The sequence below is a fragment of the Chinchilla lanigera genome, unplaced genomic scaffold (assembly GCF_000276665.1).
Source record: "Chinchilla lanigera isolate Chin_1 unplaced genomic scaffold, ChiLan1.0 scaffold00085, whole genome shotgun sequence".
In the NCBI taxonomy this organism is placed as follows: domain Eukaryota; kingdom Metazoa; phylum Chordata; class Mammalia; order Rodentia; family Chinchillidae; genus Chinchilla; species Chinchilla lanigera.
This window is the reverse complement of record NW_004955486.1, coordinates 8,547,580-8,567,717: the sequence shown is the minus strand read 5'-3', so window position 1 is coordinate 8,567,717 and position 20,138 is coordinate 8,547,580.

Below are 20,138 nucleotides of genomic sequence, written 5' to 3'. Positions count from 1 at the left end.
GCCCCTGGGGTGCAGTGTTGGAGGAGCTCTGTGGGGTTGGATGGGGTGGCCAGACACAGAGAGAGGCCTGGCAAAACCACCAATGCTGAAACTAAAGGTACTCCAGCCGACGTGTTTATTCAGGTCACTTGGGGTTCAGACCCAGCGCGCTGGGAGTGGGGTGCAGCTGGCAGGTGGGCTCACATCCCAGCGTGGCTGCCAGGGAGGTCCTCAGCCTTAGAGCTCTGCCCAGGGATGGGGTCATACAGGATTAGCTTCTGGGCTGCACACAGAGAGGCTACTAGAGACCCTTGTTTTGAACAGAGAAAAAAATGAATTTCACTGCAGTTATATTATGTTTAAGAAAGGTGACCCACTCACCGACCTGCTGTGAAGGGCACTGTCGGAGGTGACAGTGGTGGGGCTGTGAGGGGAATAAAGAAAGAAAACACAGACCTCATCCCAGAGCAGCTCAGAGGAGGACAGAGGGGCCAGGGTGGGGTGGGGTGAAGCTCGGGGACTTCCAGGGGAGGTCACTTTGAAAAGCAAGAAGGCCCGTGCTCTACCCTTGTGGGCAGAACTCAAAGGGCAGGACAGCCTGCGGTTCACAGGAGCGGGTCTCTGCAGCAGCGAGTGAGTGAGGGTGTGGCAAGGAGCAGGCATGAGACTCAGTCCTCGGGCCCCTGTCCTGTGCTGTTGTTCCACCAGCTGGGGAAGTGACCAGGACCTAGGACAGAAACTGGGTGAGGTGGCAGAGGGGCTGGAGGTCCGGAGACCTAGCAGGGTGGGGCTGTCTGCTCCCCAGACTAGGGGCTGTCGGGGCTTCTGTCCTCCATGGGGACAGGGGCAGCCTGGTCACTGACGAGTGCCCCTCCCCCTTTGCTGCCCTGGGGAAGGCTGAGGTGGCCCCTGAACTGGGATGGGCCTTCAGGGTTCATGCAGGCAGGTGGGGTGCTGCACTTGAGCCAAGCCCCAACAGCACTTCCCTGACCAGCTGGTCCCCGTCTGTCCTCAGGTCCCTGCCCTCGCCCTGGCTCTGTGCTGGGGCTCCGTGGGGGTCTGGCTCTGGGGTGGGATCCCCGGGGAGGAGTGGCAGGGCTGAGGCCCACGGAGGTCAGGCGGATGCCTGCGTCCCTGGCTCCGCCTGCGACCCACTCTGGCACATGGCAGTTCTCACAAAAGGTAATTCAACGAGCGTTGGACAGGATCCCGAAATCTGCTCACAAGGACCTCTATTTATAGATCCCCACTCCTCTCTGGGGTCGGTCAGCCATCCGTACACTTTCAAGAGTTTATAACTCTATTATTGAATTTAAAGTTGGCTTTGGTTTTAATTCACAGTGAAAACTGCATACCTCGGGGGAATCCCGGGAATGCATTTGGGGCGAGCGCCAGCCAGCGCTCTTCAGGGCTCCTTGCCTCTGACGCCGGGCTCCCGAACCCCCGCCCAAAGGTGCTGTGGTGGCTTCCCTCACGCCAGGTGCTGTCATCCCTGAGTGGCTGGGCTGCTTCAGGAGCCTGGATCTGGTAGCTACAGTGTCAGAGTTGTGTGCTGGGCCCCCAGCATTGCCGGCTCCCTCATCTTGGTGTTGGGGTCTGCAGGACGACTATCCTCGAGGCCCCCAGGGACGGGCAGCTTGTGCACAGATGGTCCCATCCCTCGCTGGCTTCACACACTGGCCATGTGCTCAGGGGGGCAGACTCACCCAGGCCTTGTGCTCCTCCCTCCCCTCTGGCTGTGGCCCACACCTGGCCAGTGGCCCCTGCTCCCTGTAGGAAACTCTTCCAGGCTATGTCCAAGCCTCTGCGGTGTGGTGGCTGGAGGGAGGTTGGCCAGAGGGGCCTGGGCGGGTGGCTGGCCGGGTGGCAGGGAAGCTCTGCCCTGCTGGTCCAGGCAGTGTTGACGGGAGGTGTCCTAGAGCCCTGGGGCTCACAGTACTCTACTGTAGTCCACAGAACGAGGGAGCCTGGTTGCGTGGCGCCGTCTGCCACTGGCCAGTAGGGGGTGTCCCTGGCTTATTTTCCCGCCGCCACCCGCCGCTGGCTGCCTGGGCCAACCTGGGCCCATCTGGAAATGTTTGATTTGATAGAGTGTCGCTTTACATTGCAGAAATGAGCGTAAGCGGTTTTTTAACCCACCAAGTGAGAAATGTGATCTGGGTTTTACTGCCGACCCTTTAAATAAAAAACAGATCGCTTATTAAACCATTATCTCTCAGGGACAGGGTGTCGAGCCTGGACCCCAAACGGACACGGCAGGAAGAGGACAAAGCTCTATCTCCTGCCCAAGTGCAGGGCATGGACCCTGGGCGCCTCTCCCAGGGGAGGACATGGGGGACCTGGCACCACTGCTGTCCTTGCTAGGCCAAAATGTCATGTGACGCCCAGGTCTGAGTGGCCGGTGTCCAGAGCAGGGTCCCCACTGTGACCCTTGGTGCAGTGTTCAGGGAGAGGCAGTCCTGGGCCCTGACCTCTGCAGCGCCTCAGGATGGTGCTGCTGGGTGGTGCGGCTAGCGCTGGTCCAGGAGTGGGGACCTGGCTGCAGGGCGTCCTGGGCACCTCCCTCTCCCTGCTGGCTTCCTCCCCGCTGAGGCCCTGGCCCACTGGCAAGTAAGAGAGAGCAGGAAGTGGAGTTGGCCCACTCCCCCACCCCGCCCGTCTGGTTCCGGCTCTCCTGCCATTGGATCGGCATCTGTTTGCTTCTCATGCCTTCTGTTTGAAGTGCAGTTGGGAGGCCGAGGCCTTACTCCTGCAGGGGCTGTGGTCACAGATTCCCACGTTGAGCCTCTCATGGTGGCCAGTGTGACCCTGGAGGTGGCCTGAGCTGGAGCCCTGCCTGGGGCATGGTGAGTGGCTCGCCAGTGTGCCCGCTTGCTGTCACGGTCACCCACATCCTTGGTATATGCCAGCACTCTTGGCAGCTGTAGGAGGGCAGATGCAGAAGGGACCCACGACCCCGGCCGTCTAACATTCCTTCCACAGTGGACTGTTCTTTCTGGGCGGGGTTGGGTGGGCCCCGATGTTGGGGCTGGGGAGGCTAGCAGGGGTCTCAGAGACAGTGAGGGGTGGGCTGGGCCAGGGAAGGGATGGGCCAGGTCACCCCTGGTGGGGTTGGGCTTCAGAGAGCCAAGGGAGGGGATGTGCTGTGTGGCTGTCCCAGCTGGCATCTGCCACCTCGGTGCCCTGGGGAAGACGCTATCGAGGGCCTGACTGGCAGCCAGGAAGATGCTCCCACAGACAGGGATGCTCACAGGGCTGGAGCACCATGCCTGCACGGGTCCCCACAGTGGGCTGGGAGTCGGATCTCTGCTATGCAGACAGTGAAAGGGAAGAGAGGCCCAGAGGGACTCCAGGGAGGGCCCAAAGTCACACAGTGACAAGGGACAGATCTAAAACGGGACTTGGAGTGTGACAGGAAGGAGCCCAGGGAGCAAGTGCCAGGTGAGCGCCACTCCGTCCGGGCATCACTTCCGGCTGGGGGTCAGCAGGGTTTCTGAGCCAGAGCCTCTGCCCCAGGGAGCAGAAGCGCCCAGTCCCTGGCACTGGCAGCACCCAGGCCTGCTGCTGAGGGTGACCACAAGGTCGTGCCTTCTTGTTGTCCCCTGGCCAGAGGGTCCTCAGCAGTGTCCCCTGTACTGGCCGCCACTCTTCTTGCTACGCCCTGATGCCCACTGTGGATTGGCTGGGCCAGATTTATCTCTGCTGTCAGAGTCAATGGAAATATGGAGCTGCCCGCGTCTGTGTGTAGTGACACTGACCGAGCCAGGACCAGGGCCCGAGGGATTTATGGGCCCTACTGGACCCATGCATCCATGTGTGGCTGTGTGTGGGCCCTGCACAGTGTCCTCGGGGCAGACTCACAGGGCGCTCCTGACCTTGAGCAGGGGCTGCACCAGGCTGGGACCCTCATGTGGGCGAGGGTGGGTGACAAGCTGGCCTCCCTCACCCTATCCTGGCTGTGCCTCAGTGGGCCTGGGGCAGTGGAGGTGTGGGTCTCCAGATGGCAACCAGGTCAGGAGGGGACAGGAGGGCCTGGTTCAGGGGACAGCTGGGTCCCTGAGCTGCTGGTGGCTCTTGGCCATAGGAATCCGATGACCCAATGGGCCGTGGGCTCAGCTGGAGCCTGGCTCTCTCGCCCTCCTCCCAGACGCTGTCTGACTGCCTCGGCACTGCTGTGCGAAGGATGCTGACGTGGTCACTCTGGAGCTGGGGACTCTGGGTCCTGGATGTTCTCCTGAGACCTCCTCAAGTTGAGGAGCAGATGAGCCAGGGTGACCTCGCTCTCCTAGAGGCCACTAAATTCCACTGGCATACCACTGTCCTTTTGTCCCCGTGTCATGGGGTGATGGACACTGCTTGGCGGGCAGGCCATCTTGCTGTGCCCCGTGACCGCTGTCCTGGGTCCATAACCCCGGCCCGGTCCCAGCGGTTTCTGGGATCCCCACTGCACACAAACCCAGCGCACGCACAGTGTTGCCCTGCCCGCACCAAAGCTGAGGGCAAGAGTCCCTGGACAGCCTTGCTGGTCATGGGCCGGGGCCAGGTGCCCTGCCAAGGGCTCATGCATCCTGGGGGCAGGAACCACCCAGGGGCTCCTCTGCCTGCCCCAATTCCGCAGGCGCTTGAGGGGGGACAACTCCGCCTTGGACTGGGTGCCGCGGCCTCTGTTCCGTCTGCCTAAACCTCATCCCCAGAAATGGAGGCTCAGGGAGGTGGTGGCGGCTCAGCAGGTCCCTGAGGCCCAGGCCTGGTGGGGGGTTGAGGGGTTGGTTCATCCTAGCTGGGGGTGGTGAGTGCCATGGGGGGGGCTGGGGCACTGGGTAGGGGTCCACACTAGACCCCTTGTGGTGTCTCCCTGCCCAGCCCGCCACGGTCCTGGTCATGGGTGTGTACTTCCTGTGGGCTTGGGGTCAGGGACATGGAGGCAGGGGTGGCTTAGGTGCCCACAGACCTGGAGGGCAGAGGGCACCTGTGTCTGCAGACAGGCGAGCCCTCTCCCAGGCAGGCTCTCGGGTATTGTGAGCTGCCCCTTGGACCACCCTGAGGGGTTCCTGTCCTCTCTCTGCAGCGGGACACGAAGGGCTCAAAGCCAGCCTGCTGCATGGCCGTGTGAGTTTGTCGATGAACCCTCCCGCATCGGCCACCAGGTGGGGTGGGCGCTGCGTGGACCTCTGGGTCTCATGACCTCCAACTTGCCCGCAGACCTGGGAAACAGCACCAATTTAACCCACGCTGGGTGCGATCCTATTGGGCCTCTCGGGCTCAAGCCTGCGCCCTTCATCTGGTCTGCAGGCGTCACAGCTGTGTGGACGGAGGGGCCAGGTGGATTAGGTCTGGAACATTAACCCAGCCAGTGCCCACCAGCCAGAGCCTGCTTCTCGAGCAGCGGTCAGGGCCCGGGGCGTCCTAGGCTCGTCGCACAGGACTTGCTGAAGGACAGAGCCCCAAGAAGGACATCCCAGCTGACCACGTGTGCTGAAAGAGCCTCTCCTGCCAGTTTGCCAGCCACTCAGCCCTGCGCCCAGTGCCTGTCACCCCGGAGGAGGGGACACCCGGGGTCAGACACTGGCGGGCAGGTTGCAGCCTGCAGCCAGCCTGGTCCGCTGTGGGCACCTTGATTTACTGTCCCCGCTCCTGGAACGCCTCCCCGGGCTGCTCGAGGCCCTCCCTGCCCCCTCGCTGCACCGTGTGGCTGAGCTTGGGAAAATCTATTACCGCCGAGTCATTAATCTGGGGCTGCCGCCTCGGGCGCTTTCTGGCCCCTCTATTTAATGGGCTCTGCTTCCTGAGCGCCGGAGCCGTGCTGCTTGCCTCTCTTGATCAGCTTTGTTTAATTATCAAAATATTTGATGCAGAAAATTGACATTAGTTCTGAAGGTTCTGCCCTCCTCCCCCCGCCTGGCTCCTGGTGACACTGAGTGGCTCCGCCATGGCGCCCATCACCTCAAAATAGCAAGTGGGCTGTGAGCCTCGCTCGGCCAGGTGGACGTGATGAGCCGGGCGCGGCATGGGGCTGCTTGGCCCTGTCCTGGGCACTTGGGCTGCATCTGGCTGGTCCAACCCATGCCCAAGGTGTCCCTAGGCTGGCTGCTCCCACAGCCGGGCAGCCTCGGGGAAGGGCCAGGCTTCTACATCGCTTGCTGGACCGCTGCAGGGCCCAGCTGCCGCTCTGTGGCCTCTGCCGAAGCCCACTCTGCACTCCTGGGCTGGGGCTTTGCTCAGCTCAGCTCTGCCAGTGGGGAGCTCAGAGCACAGGTCGGTGTTGGTGGCTGGGGCATTTTGCCCTCTGTGTGCCCCTGGGAGGCTGCTTTGCTGAGGCACTGGATAGGCCTGAATGCAGAGGCCCTGCTTCAGGGGTGGCCAGAGGGCTTCTGGGCCAGCTGTGTGCTCAAAGCCTGTAGCAGAGGCAGGACAAACCTGGGAGGGGAAGCCTGTGGTCCTCAGGGCCGGCTGAGCCCTGTGGAAGTCCAGGCTATGGACAGCGTATGTCCAGGGCCCAGCTTATTTTCAGATGTCAGATAATTTTCAAAACAGAAACTAGTTTCAAGGTTGAGGAAACAGGTATGGAACCGTTACAGAAAAGAAGTAGTGGTCGAGCTTAGATGCCTGGCCTTTCACTGGCAGTCAGGTCCCGAGGAAGAGACAAGGAGCAGAGAGGGTGCTGCACACTCTGGGAGGCAGTGCTGGCTCCACTGGCACCTGTGGGGAAGGCAACGGCCACACAGCGTGGCTGATTCCCTGAGCCAGGGGCTGGGTGTGTGCAGCCCCAAAGGGTGTCGGGAAGCCTGGGACTGGGCACTATTCTGGATGAATCCACCGTGTCTTTGCCCGGTGATCTGGGGGCGACACGTCCTTTTCACCCTCTGTCCTCTGCCCAGCATGGACAGTGACACCCTGTTCCCTGCTGCTGCAGTGATGGTGCCCTTCCCGCTGGCTCCTTCCAGCGTCCCCCACAAAGGAATCACAAGCCACATGCCTATACTGCTGTTTCCCCGGGGTCCCACACCCCTGCTTGAATGAAGCTACCTGGGCCACTGTCCCATGGGGACCCTGGAGGGCCAACAGCAAGGTGTTCAGTGGCAAGGTGACCCAGGGCATCTGGGAGGCCTGGACCTCGCTCTGCTGGGCCGGCAAGTGGGGCTCCGTGCTTTCCCGGCTGATTTATGAATGAGGTGGAGGAGTCCACCACTGGGCCTGTGGTAGGGAGGATTTCAGGGGGACCCTGATAAGAGTGGGAGCCCACAGGGTGGCCCTGGAGTCACACAGGGAGCCCTGGGTGGCTGCTCAACAGCTACGTGCCAGGCTGAGGCAGGAGGATCACTTGGACCCAGGAGGTTAGGGCTAGTCTGAATTCTGTCTCAAAAGACAAAAGAAAAGAAGAAAGAAGGAAGGAAGACAGGAAGGGAGGGAGGAAGGAGGAAGGAAGGAAGCAGGGAGAAAGGGAGGGAGAGCAGGAAGGAAAGGAAATCCTTAACTAGTTACATCTGTAAGACCCTGTTCCCAAACACAGCCACATTCTACGGTTCAGGCTGGCTTCGGGCTCGATGCGCTCCATCCCATCTGCCGGATCTTCCCGGCTGCCACAGGGAGGTATACAAAGGAAGTCAGTCTAATGTCAGGGAGCAGTAGTGGCTGGGTCTCACCACTAGGAAAGAGGCAGGAGGAGGCTTCGATGTGCCAGGGAGTCTGGGCCGCTTCTCCTGACCAAGAGCCTCGCCAGACAGGTCTGGGGACACAAGCTCTGTACTGTGCCGGGATGGATTTCAGGGTCAGGGTGGAGGCTGGGCCCAGTGTGCTCCAAGGACCCCGCATGGATCACACACACGCACAGTAATCACGCTTTTAAATCTTGGCTGAATGGAGCGGGAGGAAAACGGACAAACTTATAAATAACCATGGTAACGACCTGCCGCCCCTGCCGCCTGGGCTCTTTGATCTCATTATTCCGGAAGCTGCCCAGAGACAGTGGGCAGGGCCTTCCGCGTTGCTGTGTCCGCGCTGTGTTGTTATGGAGCTGGGACCCCTCCAGGGGCCTGGATGTCGGGGGCGTTTCAATACCCAGGGCACCGTCTGCATCCTCTCCTGCCTGGTGTCAGCGCAGCCCTTGCTGAGAGCACATGCTGGGGATCTGGGGGCTTGTCTGTCCCTTGGGAAGGACGGAGGGACCCCTCTGCAGGGTGGGGCTGCCTGGGCCGCCGGACCCCTGGGGGTTAAGCCCTCTCGTGTACTCAGCCCCGGTGCCCCAGGCTCACCGCTGTTTTCATAAATACATTTGCCATGGTCTGAAGCCGTTGCAGTCCAGGGCTTCCTGACACCTTGACTTTTCGCTGATACTTACGATGATTGCCGCCCCAGGGACTCATTTTCTGCGCTGCCACCGCTGACCTGGCCTGTCCTCTCTTCACGGTCCCGTCTGCAGCGAGGACAGTTCCTCCCTCAGCCCCAGGACCTGCCACTTCGGGAGCTCGGCCCTGCCCCCAGTGTCTCCCCAGGGACCAGTTCCTGAGGGGGCACACAGGGCTGGTGGTCACCACCCCAGGCCACCCAGCAGCTCCCTCCCGGCTCCTCTACCACCTTGTCCTGGATGGCACCACGGCCCCAGCTTCTCCAGGGCTCCTTGGGTGTTAGGGAAGCTGGGGTCAGGCTTCTGCCCTGGTGCATCCTGAACGTGAGGAGCTGGGCCCAGCTCAGAGCTCAGGACAGGTGGACGCCCCTGCGGCCGGGCCCAGAGGGGCTGCTGGCCCCTCACGCTGGCCTCAGGCCTCCTTACACAGGTGCCCCACAGATGCCGTAGGAAGGATGTCTGTGCTCACCTCTCCTGTGCACCGGGGGCTCCCCAAACCTCAGCTCTGATGCTGAACGTGGGCCTGTGTGCAGGGTGGACATAGGAGGGGGGTGGCTATCTCTGGGGGCCCACACTTGCCCCCATGCTTGGGCTGTGTGTCTCCCACAATGTCCACCCCATTGAGACAATGGGGCATTGGTCTCTAGCCTGCACGCCCCATCTCCTGTTTGATCTTGTGGCCCCCAAAGCCGCACAGCCCAGGCGGGACCTAGATCTGCCACATGCATCCCTCTGTGGCTGGGTGGTGTGGCTGTGGGTCTGCAGCCCCCTGCCCTGGGCGCTCTTGTCTCTCCATGGGCCCAGGCTCCTGCCCGTTGCCTGTCCTGGTCTGGACCAGCCATGAACCTATCTCTACTCCTACCCACCCACGAGCATACAATGAGTGCCCCTGCATACAGTCAGGGCTCAGCCTTGGGGTGTCATCGGGACAGTGCTTGGGGTCTTGGACTAGGCAGGGGGTCCTCTGTATTTGCCCTGTGTGTGTGTGTGTGTGTGTGTGTGTGTGTGTGAGAGAGAGAGAGAGAGAGAGAGAGAGAGAGAGAGAGAGAGAGAGAGAGGCTGGACTCCTAGACACCACCGCCCAACTGGTATCCCGTGTGCTGAGGCCACAAGTGTACCAACATTCAAGTGGTCAGGCTGAACGTGGACACTGGGACACCAGTCGTGGGTGGCTCTGGAGGCACCTCAGTGAGGCCCCAAGTGGGGACTGGCAAGTGGTGGGCCTGGGCCTTGTGTCCCCACACAGAGAGGTCAGGGAGTCAGAACCCAGAAGGGGCCAAGAGGAGCCGGGGGCCTGAGGAGCTGGGGGGGTGTTGTGGCAGGTGGGGGGCTTTGGTCAGAGGTTGAGGAGCCCGTGCAGACAGAGAGGTGCCCAGGCTGCAGTGCTTGATGGGGGTGGGTGGAGGCAAAGCGTGGGGTGGGCCTCAGGGAGACCCCGTGTGAGGAATTTAGAGAAGACATGGGAACTTGATGATTTCCTCTTCCCCATTGGGGCCTCTCTGTGCCCCGATATCCACACATAGGGCTGGGGAGGACACCCCCATCAAGGCGCCCACCCTGGAAGTGAGGGTCGGGGCTCCTGGTGACAAGGCCTGGAACTGTTGCAGCTCCTCAAGGACCCATACGCGGACATTGTGGCTGCCTGGGTGTTGGGGTTGGGGGTCCACCGGGGCCCATGAGAACCTTTGTCTCATGGTGGAGCCCTCACCAGCTTGCCTGGCCCAGGCGTCCCCCCCACCGGCCTGTTTTGATTCCTACTTAAAGGTTTATGGTGCGGAGCCCCAGGCTGCTGCTCTATGCTAATAGAGCTATGCATATTCAATGAGCGAGTCAGCGGGAGCGGTCACAGCTCAGCCTCTGGCTGGCAGTAATGAGCCCGGCAGGGGTCCCGGGCTACTCCCCATCCGATCGCTCACTGTCCAGCCTGCCTGAAATATGGCCCTGCCGGCCGGATGTCAGAGACATCAGAGCAGGAGGCCCCTCCCTCTGCCTTGTGTGTGCTCATGCTCCTGGAAGGGAGTGGACAAGTCCCCCTGGGGCAGCACCTGGGACCAGGCTTGGGCCTGAACTCAGGACTTGGGTTCAAGTCCCACTCCAGCCCTCACTTGCTGGGTGACTTTGGCAGAACAGCCTAACCTCCAAGAACCTCTGTGTCCTGCCCTGTTTGATGGGACCGTTGAGGGCACCTTGCAGGCACCTCTGGGTGATCTCAGTGTGGCCCAGCATGCAGGGTGGTAAACAGGGTGCTGTTTCCCCCATTGTTGACCCTTCTATGTGTGGCAGCTGGAGGAAGGGTCCACTTGGTTTTCTTTGGATCTACCCCAAAGCCCGAGGGGGTGCATGTCCAGGTATGTGTGGGTGGCCGTGGAGGTGTGAGCTTGGGGACTGTATCTGGTTCTGTCCTTGCTGGGCCATTCCCCTGCTCTGCTGCTTAGCTTCCATGAGCCAAGCGGCTCTGCTCCACCACAGCTTTCTGCTGTGATGCCACAGTACACCCATCTGCACGATGCTCTGGCCTTGGAGCTGGCTGACAATGGGTTGAGTCCTCTGAGGCAAATTAAATCTCTGTTCCTTTCAGTTATAGGTGTCAGGTATTGTGTCTGACACAAGAGTGGGAAAGCTGCCTAATGCAGAGAATTTGTATCAGAGAAGTAGGGTTGTTGCTTTGACTATATTGGGCCATGTGGTTTGGAAGCCTTTGAAACTGGTTTGAAGGACAGTTTTAAAAGGTTTGAAGGTTGTGGCTGGAGAAGAGAGCTTGACAGGAGATTCCACTTGCAGCTCAGAAGACCAGAATGATGATAATGAGGACAGTAAAGGCCAGGATCAGGAACAAGGTCTCCATTGGCAGTAGGACTCCAGGTCAGGTAAGTTGTTTCCTGGCAGAAAATTTGTCCACATTTTCCCCTTGTCCTGAGACAGTGTAGGAGACTGACCTTAAGGGCAGTGGACTAATCTGGCACAGAACATTCTAAGATAGCCAATAGTCAAGCTCTGGCATGGGTATGGCGGGATGCTTTTAGCCAGAGTTATAGTGAGAACTGTGGCCAAAAAAGCAGCATAAAAAAAAATTGAAAAACTTAAATTTTGGCCCAGAAAGAACCACATGTAAAGTTTGGGCCAAAAGAGGTCTGGGTGCTGAGATTAGTGCCAATAAAAAGAAACCAATACTTTGTGTAGGGAGAAGAAAGATGCCTTGAGGGCATCTCAGAAACCAGCCAGATCTCACCCATAGAAAGTTCAAGGGCACAAAACTATAAACTTTTCATTTGAGAAGAGAATATACTGCTCAAAAAGGGCCTCCTAGGGAGCCGGTTCTCTGGGTTTCATTTTATTGTGCTCAGCCATCCAGACACGCAGAGGCCATTGCAGTGACAGTCCAAGGGGACCTGGCTACTACTCGTGCTGACGACCGAGCTTGGCATTGTTCACTTGGTGCTGGTTTTAGTGACATGCAGAATGCAAGAGTTGTGAGGTCAGAGAAGCTTCCAACCAGATTTCAAAGGAAGGCCTGGGGCCCAGGCGAGGAGCCCCTGAGAGGGTAGTGTGTAAAGCTGTGAGAATGAAGGCAAAGGTGAGTGAAACCCCAGAAGTTGGAGGTGCCAGGAATGTGGAATGTTACTGAGAAAAGCTGCAGCCAGTGAGGAGAACCAATCCAAGAGACAGGCCATGGAGGCTGCAATTGGCAGGGTCATAGGGGTGAAGCTGTCCAAGGCCTTGGCCCTCACATTTTACCACCATGTGCTCTTCATACACTATATGGAGCTACTAGACTTAGTGTTTGTCCTGCAGGGGTATTGGCCTGGCTTTGGTGTAATTCTTTTCTATCTCTTCTCCTATGGGAAAGTTTATTCTAGGTTCCTTGGAATTATGTAACTTTTAATTTTTATTCTGACAGAAGTTCACAGCTGAGAGTTTGCATTGATTCTCAGAAGGAACTTTGACTTGACTTTTGAAAAATGCTGGAGCTCTTGAGACTTTGGGGGAAAGGCTTTTTGTGTTTTTGTTCATATGTAGGACAGTTGTATTATGTTAGGCAGAAATATGAACTCGCTATTGTTTTTAATTGGAGATTAAGTGTGATTTCAGGGGATGTTTTTGAGCATGAAGTTCACGAGAGATGGCGTTGTATTTCTGTTTGAAGGGGAATAGGTTCAATACAGGACACACAATTTATAGAATTACTTTATAATACTCACCCAAAAAGTCAAATGCAGAAGAGTGGAAGAGATCTGTCCACATACTAGAGACCCAAAGAATACAGCTGAGGGCCTGGATCGCATGGCAATGTCCTGCACAAGTCCAGATGAAGACCTAGAGCCTATGGTACTGTCCTCCATGAGTCCAGCTGGAGGTCTAGAGCCTATGGCAATATCTCATGCAAGTCTGTATCAAGGATCTGCACTGGGAAGGTCCAAAGGTCAGTGGTGGAAGCTAGAAAGTCTGTGCTGGCGGGATGAAGGATCTGTGCCAGCAGGCTGAGGGATCTGCACTGGAGCCAGGAAGTGATGCTCAAGGTGAGAACCAGAGATTCTCTGAAGAGAACCATAGCTATCCTTAGCAATATCAAGGACCAGAGCTGCTCCAATGGTGGGAATAGCTGAGTTCATATCAGGAAAACCAGCATGACGGACTTCTCCAGGAGAATCAACAGTATACTATCTTCTCCTCCAGTTCTCTTTTTATGCTGTTGGCAACAATCCTCAGATGGGCCTTCCATGCCAGAACCCTGCTGATTTGGTTCAGCTGGATTTAGTTGACCATTAGTTAATCCATCACATGTGGGATGTAGTATTTAGGGTAGAGTGTCAACTTGATTGAATTTAGGATCTGTAGAGGGGACTGATAGAGTATACTTCCGGGTATGTCTGGGTGGATCATGGAGCTGGGACCTTTCAGGTGTATGTCTAGTTCCTCTCTCCTTCGTTTCTGGCGCTGTTCCCCTGCTCTAGTTCCCACACACCATGAACTAAGCAGCTTTGCTCCACCGCACCCTTCGCCATGATGCTTCTGCCTTATAGCTGGCTGTCCATGGACTGAGTAAGCTGAAGCATGAGCCAAACGAAGCCTCCTCTTTAAGCGTGGGTGTCAGGTGTTTTGTCTCAGTGACAGGAAAGCTGATCAATATACCTAGAGACACAATTTCCCCACTGGTAAAATGGAGGGTTGGCCAATACTATTACTCTTCCCAGGGCCTGTGCTCCTCCCTACCTACTTTGTCCCTGCAGTTGTGTCCTGTAGTCTCTCCCTACCCTCCAGACTGAGCGGTGCTTCCAGGGTGGATGTGTGGGTCAGAGAAGGACCCAGTCCAGCGTGTTCCTGGGAGGGTTTGGCCTAGGTCAAGCCAGAGCACTTTCCTTTTGTTTCTGGGGGCCAAAGAACCCCAAAGTTTGGGATCCAGAGGCACTGGGCTCTGGGTCAGCAGAGTGGGCAGCTGCAGGCACCATCACTGCCCTGGGTGGGGCCCTCAGTGAGCAGGGCCATCCTCAAGTGGTAAGAACTTGGGGAGGAAGCAGAGGATGGGAGTAATGGGGAGCCCAATGTGGACCCACCTGGCTGGCATGAGCCCTGGGGAGACCCTTCCACTCAGGTGGCCTGGGCCCATATCCTCTCCCCTTCCTTCTGTTCCCTTCCTTCCACTCAGGTGTCTCCACTCTCTGGCCAGCACACATGGCTCTGGCACAGTGGCCACCAATGGTGGGGTGCTCCCCACATCACAACAGCCACAGGCAGTGGGATTTCCACATATGGCAGAGGTCAGGACCTAGGTAGAAGAGCTTCCCTGGTGGGTACTGTCTGCACAGTGTGTGGAGCATGGGGTTGGGCCCTAGGGGAGGCTGCTGAGTGGGCACCCAAGGGAGGGGACCCCAGGAGACCTAGCTGTGGGGGACAGCGGAGCAGGGACCCTCCACCCCCTTGAAACATGCCTTGGAGTTTCAAGCTGGGCAGGTCTGTCTCTGGGTGAGCCCTTTCCTCTGGGAGTGTCTGTTACTGTTGATGTGGTCCCCAGTTACCTCCACCATGGGTGCTGGAAACATTTATTTTCTCATAGTCTACAGGCCAGAAATCCAAAGTCAAGGTGCAGGTCCTTCCCCTCCTTCAGCTCCCAGGGCTGCAGGCATCCCTTGGCTTGTGGCTGAGTCCCCCAGCCTCCACCTCTGTGCCTACATCCTCCATGTACTTCTCCCTCATCTTCGTATAAGGACATCAGACATACTGGACTTAGGACCTACCCTAAATCCAGTCTCACCTCAACTAATTGCATCCTGATGACCCTATGTCTGCAAAGGTCCCAGTCTCAGGTGCCAGGATAACATCTTTTGGGGGTCACTGTCAACTCGCTGTGGATACCCACAGTCTCCATAGGGCCTGAGGAGTCTGTCCTCACCCCCTTCATGAAGGCCATCTGCAGAGTGGGGGCCCTCGGGACAGAGTCTCTGAGGACGCTTGGTATGGATGGCCATGAGGCCAGGTGGAGACTTGGCTGTCTCTCAGGTGGGGTCCAGGCTGGGTGCCCAGTTCCCTCAGGCCTGCGGGATCTGTGAAGTTAATCGTGATTGTCAGCCTGACTTGATTGAGGCGCCTAGCAGAGTAGTAAACCTCACTCCTGGGTGTGTCCAGAGATGATTGGTGTGCAGGACAGGAAACTGAGGGAGGAAGTCCCACCTTGATGTGAGTGGTGCTGTCCAATAGGCTCACAGAATGGAAAGGACAGAATGGAAAGGGGAAGAAGGAGGAAGTCAGCCTGCATTGGAAAATCTCTGCTCTGCTTAAAACAATGTGTCTTATGCTCCTATTGCTGCCTGTGGATATCAGACTCTGGCTCATTCAGCCTTTCAATGTGGCCTGTGGATATCAGACTCTGGCTCATTCAGCCTTGCAATATGACTCTCCAGGAAGCTTCTAGGCCTCAGCCCTGAACTGGTGCTGTATCCTTAGTCCCTCTTGTTTCTTAGCCTGAGTGGGAGCTGCTGTGGCCTCCCCTGCCTTGGTCGTGTGAGCCTGTCTGATTAATCACTTTGCATAATCACACAAATTTCTATTATTCAGTTCCTCCAGAGGAACTGAGTCATGCAGCGTCCATGAAGACCTGGCCGAACACCTCCTTCACGTGGTGGACAGTGAGGCCTGCGGGCTCTGGTCCACTCGGGTCAGAGCGCAGGGATGCGGAAGGAGGTCTTCAGGACATCTGGGATTGTGTCCTCCTCCCCACAGCCAGACGTTCTCACTGGAGCCAGTGGCTGCCTGGCTGAACTTGAACTTCAGACCCCGGTGCCCTGTCCTCAGTACAAGGTCCCAGGCAGGCAGAGACAGCGTACGGCTTCCTGTGAACTGAATCTCACAGGATGCTGGCATCCTGTCTGGTATCGGGCAGCCCTCATTTGAACCACTACTACCCCATCCAGCCACCCTGTGTCCACCCCAGGCTCAAGGGGAGCTGGGGTCCAGCATGAGGGACCCTGGTGGCAGAGGTGGGGACCTTGGTGGCTCTGGGCCCCTCTCCTGGAGGAGGTAGAGACAGGAGCTGCCTGATGTCCCTGTCCAGGGCTGACAGTGGGGAGGCTACCGGTGGGCTCCAGGGTAGGGACATTGGCCTTGGTAGACAGCTATCACAGTGGTTGGCCAAGCCTGGGTTGGGGCAAGGGCTGCCACTCAGACCTAGGGCTTCTGACCCATGAGGGCCCCACCTCCAGCCTTGTAGTGGCTTGGCTCCTGCAGGCCTGAAGTTCCACATGGGGGTGCTCACCTCATCCCTCAGCTCAGAGAACTCAGGCTGATGGCCCAGCGGGTGGGGTGGAGGTGCTGCTCGGCTGGTAGACCTGTGGGCTGGCTGGGCAACCTCTGTGGGTCACCACCTGCCCTGGCCAAGAGGTCAAGTGTGGGCAGGGCAGGGGGGCAGCCCACCCACCGACTGCCACTGGAACCACTGCAGGCACCATGAGAAGTCTTGGGCCGTGGTGTGGGGACCAGAGCCGAGCTGGGTTCCTGCCGCCATTGCATGTGATCCGTGGAGCCCGGGACGTCTCCAGGAGAGACATATGGAAGCAATTACTCCAAGAGCCGTCGTTTGAGTAATTCCCAAAGAGACACCAGGGCCAGTGCGCGCGAAGCCTGGTGCATGGCGCCCTAATGAAGCAATTAAGGCAAGGATCCTCCGACTTTGATCTCGATGGGGTAATTTTTACAAAAACATCACGGAGTGATAGATACCCATAACTCAGAGTCCTTAATTGTACTTAATTTGTTTGGAATACGAATGTGCATTTAATTAAGCCCCAGCGTGGCCCGCATGCTTCCAGCAGGGCTGTCAAGGAAAATTAAGACCCAGTTTGCTTTCAAAGTTACTGGTTTGTATCAGGCAAGGACAGCAGTCTTCGAGCAGAAGGTTAGAGATAATTAGGCCGCGAGCTGCAGCCTGAGAGAGGCACTGTGGGGGAGGGAGGTGGGGAGACCCCAGACCCAGCGTGGAGGCCTGGCTTGTGAGCACAGGGCCCTGCTGGGCCGGCCCTCAGTGTCCACTGTGGGCACTGCTTCTCGGCCATGCTGGCTCCTGGTCGATCTTAGCAATAAGGACACACAGGAGACAGGGCCCACACAGGCGGGGATGGTCCTGACCATGCCCCAGGTGAACTGAGACAGCAAGGGGCCAAGGAATGGCTGGCATTGCCCCGGTCAAGTGGCCCTGTCCATCATTCCTGTCCCTGGGTGTCATCTGCCTGGCCTGGGGTGCCAGGCTCTGGTGGCCAGGAGGTCTCTGGGGAAGGTGTTGGGTGCAGGTGACTGAGCACCAGCAGATGCAGCAAACATGGGGTCTCTCTGGGCTGAGGGGCACAGAGCGGGGAGAGGATGCAGTCTCCGCTTTGCATCCAGCCGGGCCTGGGCTCCTAGGGACACTGAGGTTTGCCAGGGACCTGGAGGACACTGGCTTGGTTAGAGCAGCCTCGTGTGGGGCAGTGGTGGGGAGCCAAGGCCACATGAGGAGAAAGAACCATCTGGAGTCACAGAATGCAGAACACGGACATGCATCACATGTGTGGGACATGTTGAGATACACACACAGATACACGTGACTTCATGCCCCAGCAGACACGCACACATATCCATGTGATGCACCCATGCACATGTGCACAGACACGCTGATGCACATACAACACACACACACAAGCACAGATCCACACACAAGCACACAGATAGGATCACACATGCACATGCCTTTCCACACACGTGTACTCATGTGCACCAGCGACCTCTCACCCTGCTGGTCTGTGAACAGGGGTCCTGACCTCGATGGCTCTGTCTGTGCATGCCTACTGGACACGGTGCTCTGTTTGCCAGGGAGCTGGAAGTCCACCCCCTATCCAGGGCCACTTACTTCCTTATACACTGAGCAGGGTGTAGTCCTCACCATGAGGTCTCTACCACAGGCCGGGCCAGGCGGGGCTCCCTCCCCAGCGTCTTGGGGATCTGCAGCCCTGCAGGAGACTCCCTGTGCTGCTCTGTGTCTGTTCCAGGAGGGACAGGCCCAGCCTTAGGGAGGCACAGAGCCGCGCAGCTCTGAGCATGGGTCTCGACTCCCCGCCCCCCACCCTGGGCAGGGGGATCTTCGCTTGGTGTGCTCTGCCCCACCCTCAAGCTTCGGTGCGTCTTTCCTGGATGGACAACCGGTGACTTAGTGCTGGCCTCCCTCTCGGGCATTGAGAAGCTCAGTAACTTGCTGGAGGGACCCCGCCCGTGAGGGTCAGGTCGCTGATGCCGAGGGCCCTGGGTACAGCCAGGTTTGCTCACACAGACATGACCCCAGCAGGGGAGCCTTGCCAAGGGGGGCCCTGAGGCCCAGTCCGCCCCTTGGGGCTCCATCCCCAAGTTGCTGGACTTGCAGTGACTACAGGGCGCACCTAGTAGTTTGCAGATGCACGGGGTGGGGGGAGGGGGTGCGGGCAGGGAAGACGAGGCTCCGGTGCTGCAGGCCAGGGCACAGTGCGGGGATCCCAGAGCCGCGCCAGTCACTGCACAGGACAACTGTTTTCTCAGGCTGGAGGCTGCAGCCCAAGATTGAGGCAGGGCAGCTGGGTGCTCGCAGCTCCAGGGGAGAATCTGTGCAAGGCCTCTCCCTGCTTTGGGGGTTTGGTGTAATCTGCAGGTTCTTGGACTTGTCATACGTCACCCCAATCTCTGTCTCTGTCTTCACGGGGCATCCCCACTGTGTGTCTGTCTGTGTCTGTCTCTGTCTCCTTTTCATACGGGACCTCGTCTTCATTGTTATAATTGCATCTGCCACTACCTATGTCCAAATAAGTTCACATTCTGAGGTCCTGGGGTCTTAGATTTCAACATAGGAATTTTGGGAGCACACAGTTCAACCCACAATACTCCTTGGAGGTTCCTGAGAGGTCTGAGCAGGTTGACATGGGTTGGGGACACAGAGTAAGTGCCACATCCTGAGTTACAATGGCCCCACCTCCGGCCGGCACGACCAGGGTGCCTACCTGCATACTTGAGGAAATGCAGCTTACTCTCTCTGCAGCCTGTGGTCACCCAGCCAGGCTGCCATGGGAATAAGTCCTCAAGCCCCAGCACTGGCCAGGGCAGTGCTGCCGAGCAGGGTCCACGCTGAGAACCTCCAAGACAGACTTCAGTGAAGGTGTTGGTCTCAGGGGTATTGGTGGCTGAGAGTGCCCCGGGCAGGGACAGTTCCCACCCTGACCGCTGGGACCATGATACTAGGCACTCCCAGGACCTGGTCACCCTCTTGAGCAGAGGTGCTGCCCGGCAGCTGCAGGTTTCTCTGAGAAAGCTCAATGGTGTTAGGATTTCCAGTGTAAAGAATCAGGGTGCCAGGAGACCACCAGGACCAGGCCACCAGGACCTAGCCAACCTGGGTGGAGGGCAACAGCTGTTCTCCCAACTCCTGCTGCCAGCCAGGCCCTGATGGCACTGCTGGCAGGGACTAAAGGAAGGCCACTGGCATGGGAAGGGTAGAGCTTGCAGGCCTTGGATCTGAGGGTGCCGAAGAGGGCTTGGAGCAGAGACCCCAGGCAGTAAGCAGCACAGTCCAGCCCTTGGCGTGCAGAACAGAGCATACTAGCTGTACACACATGTGTCAGTTTCCAGACAGTGACCATAGTGCTGGCTTTTGCCTCTGCAGAGCAGGGCCAGGGCCCTTTGTAAAAACCAGTGTGCTTCTCCTTGTCCACAGAAAGGGGGTAAAACCAACATCCATGATGCCCGCTTCCAACAGCATCTTCAGAATTGTCTCAGCTCACGTTGGTTTCTCTTCTAGGTCAGCAAAGACACTGGATGTTCGTAATGTGCAAATTGTCTTAAGTTGATCAGAAAGGAAGAATTATAGGAAAGGCAAGGAAGGAAGGAGGGGACATTCACACACATGTGTGCATACATGCATGTACATGCACACAAGCACATGTGTGTAGGAAGGCTTGCACATGTGCACAGCTGCTGTGGTCTTGGTTTCCAGGTCTGGTCCTCCTGTCCACATTATGCTGTGGTCCACATTTAAGTTCCCCCTGCCCCCCAGCTCTTGGCTGGGTAGGGTCTGATCTCTGGTTTGGGGTGAGCAGAATGGTCATTGCCATTGGGTCTGCATCCTCCCTCTCTTTTTTCTCTTCCTGCCTTTGGTTACTGTAGTACACCAACTTCCCCTGTTGCACATGGAAGAACCGTGAGGCACCTGTAGATACCCAGGCTTCTGGCTACCTTCTGCCCATGTGGCAATGGCCCCGTTGTCCCGGGCACGTGTACGTCAGCCCCGTCTGCCGGCTCAGCAGCGCACACAGCCCGGGGGCTGCTTGCCGGT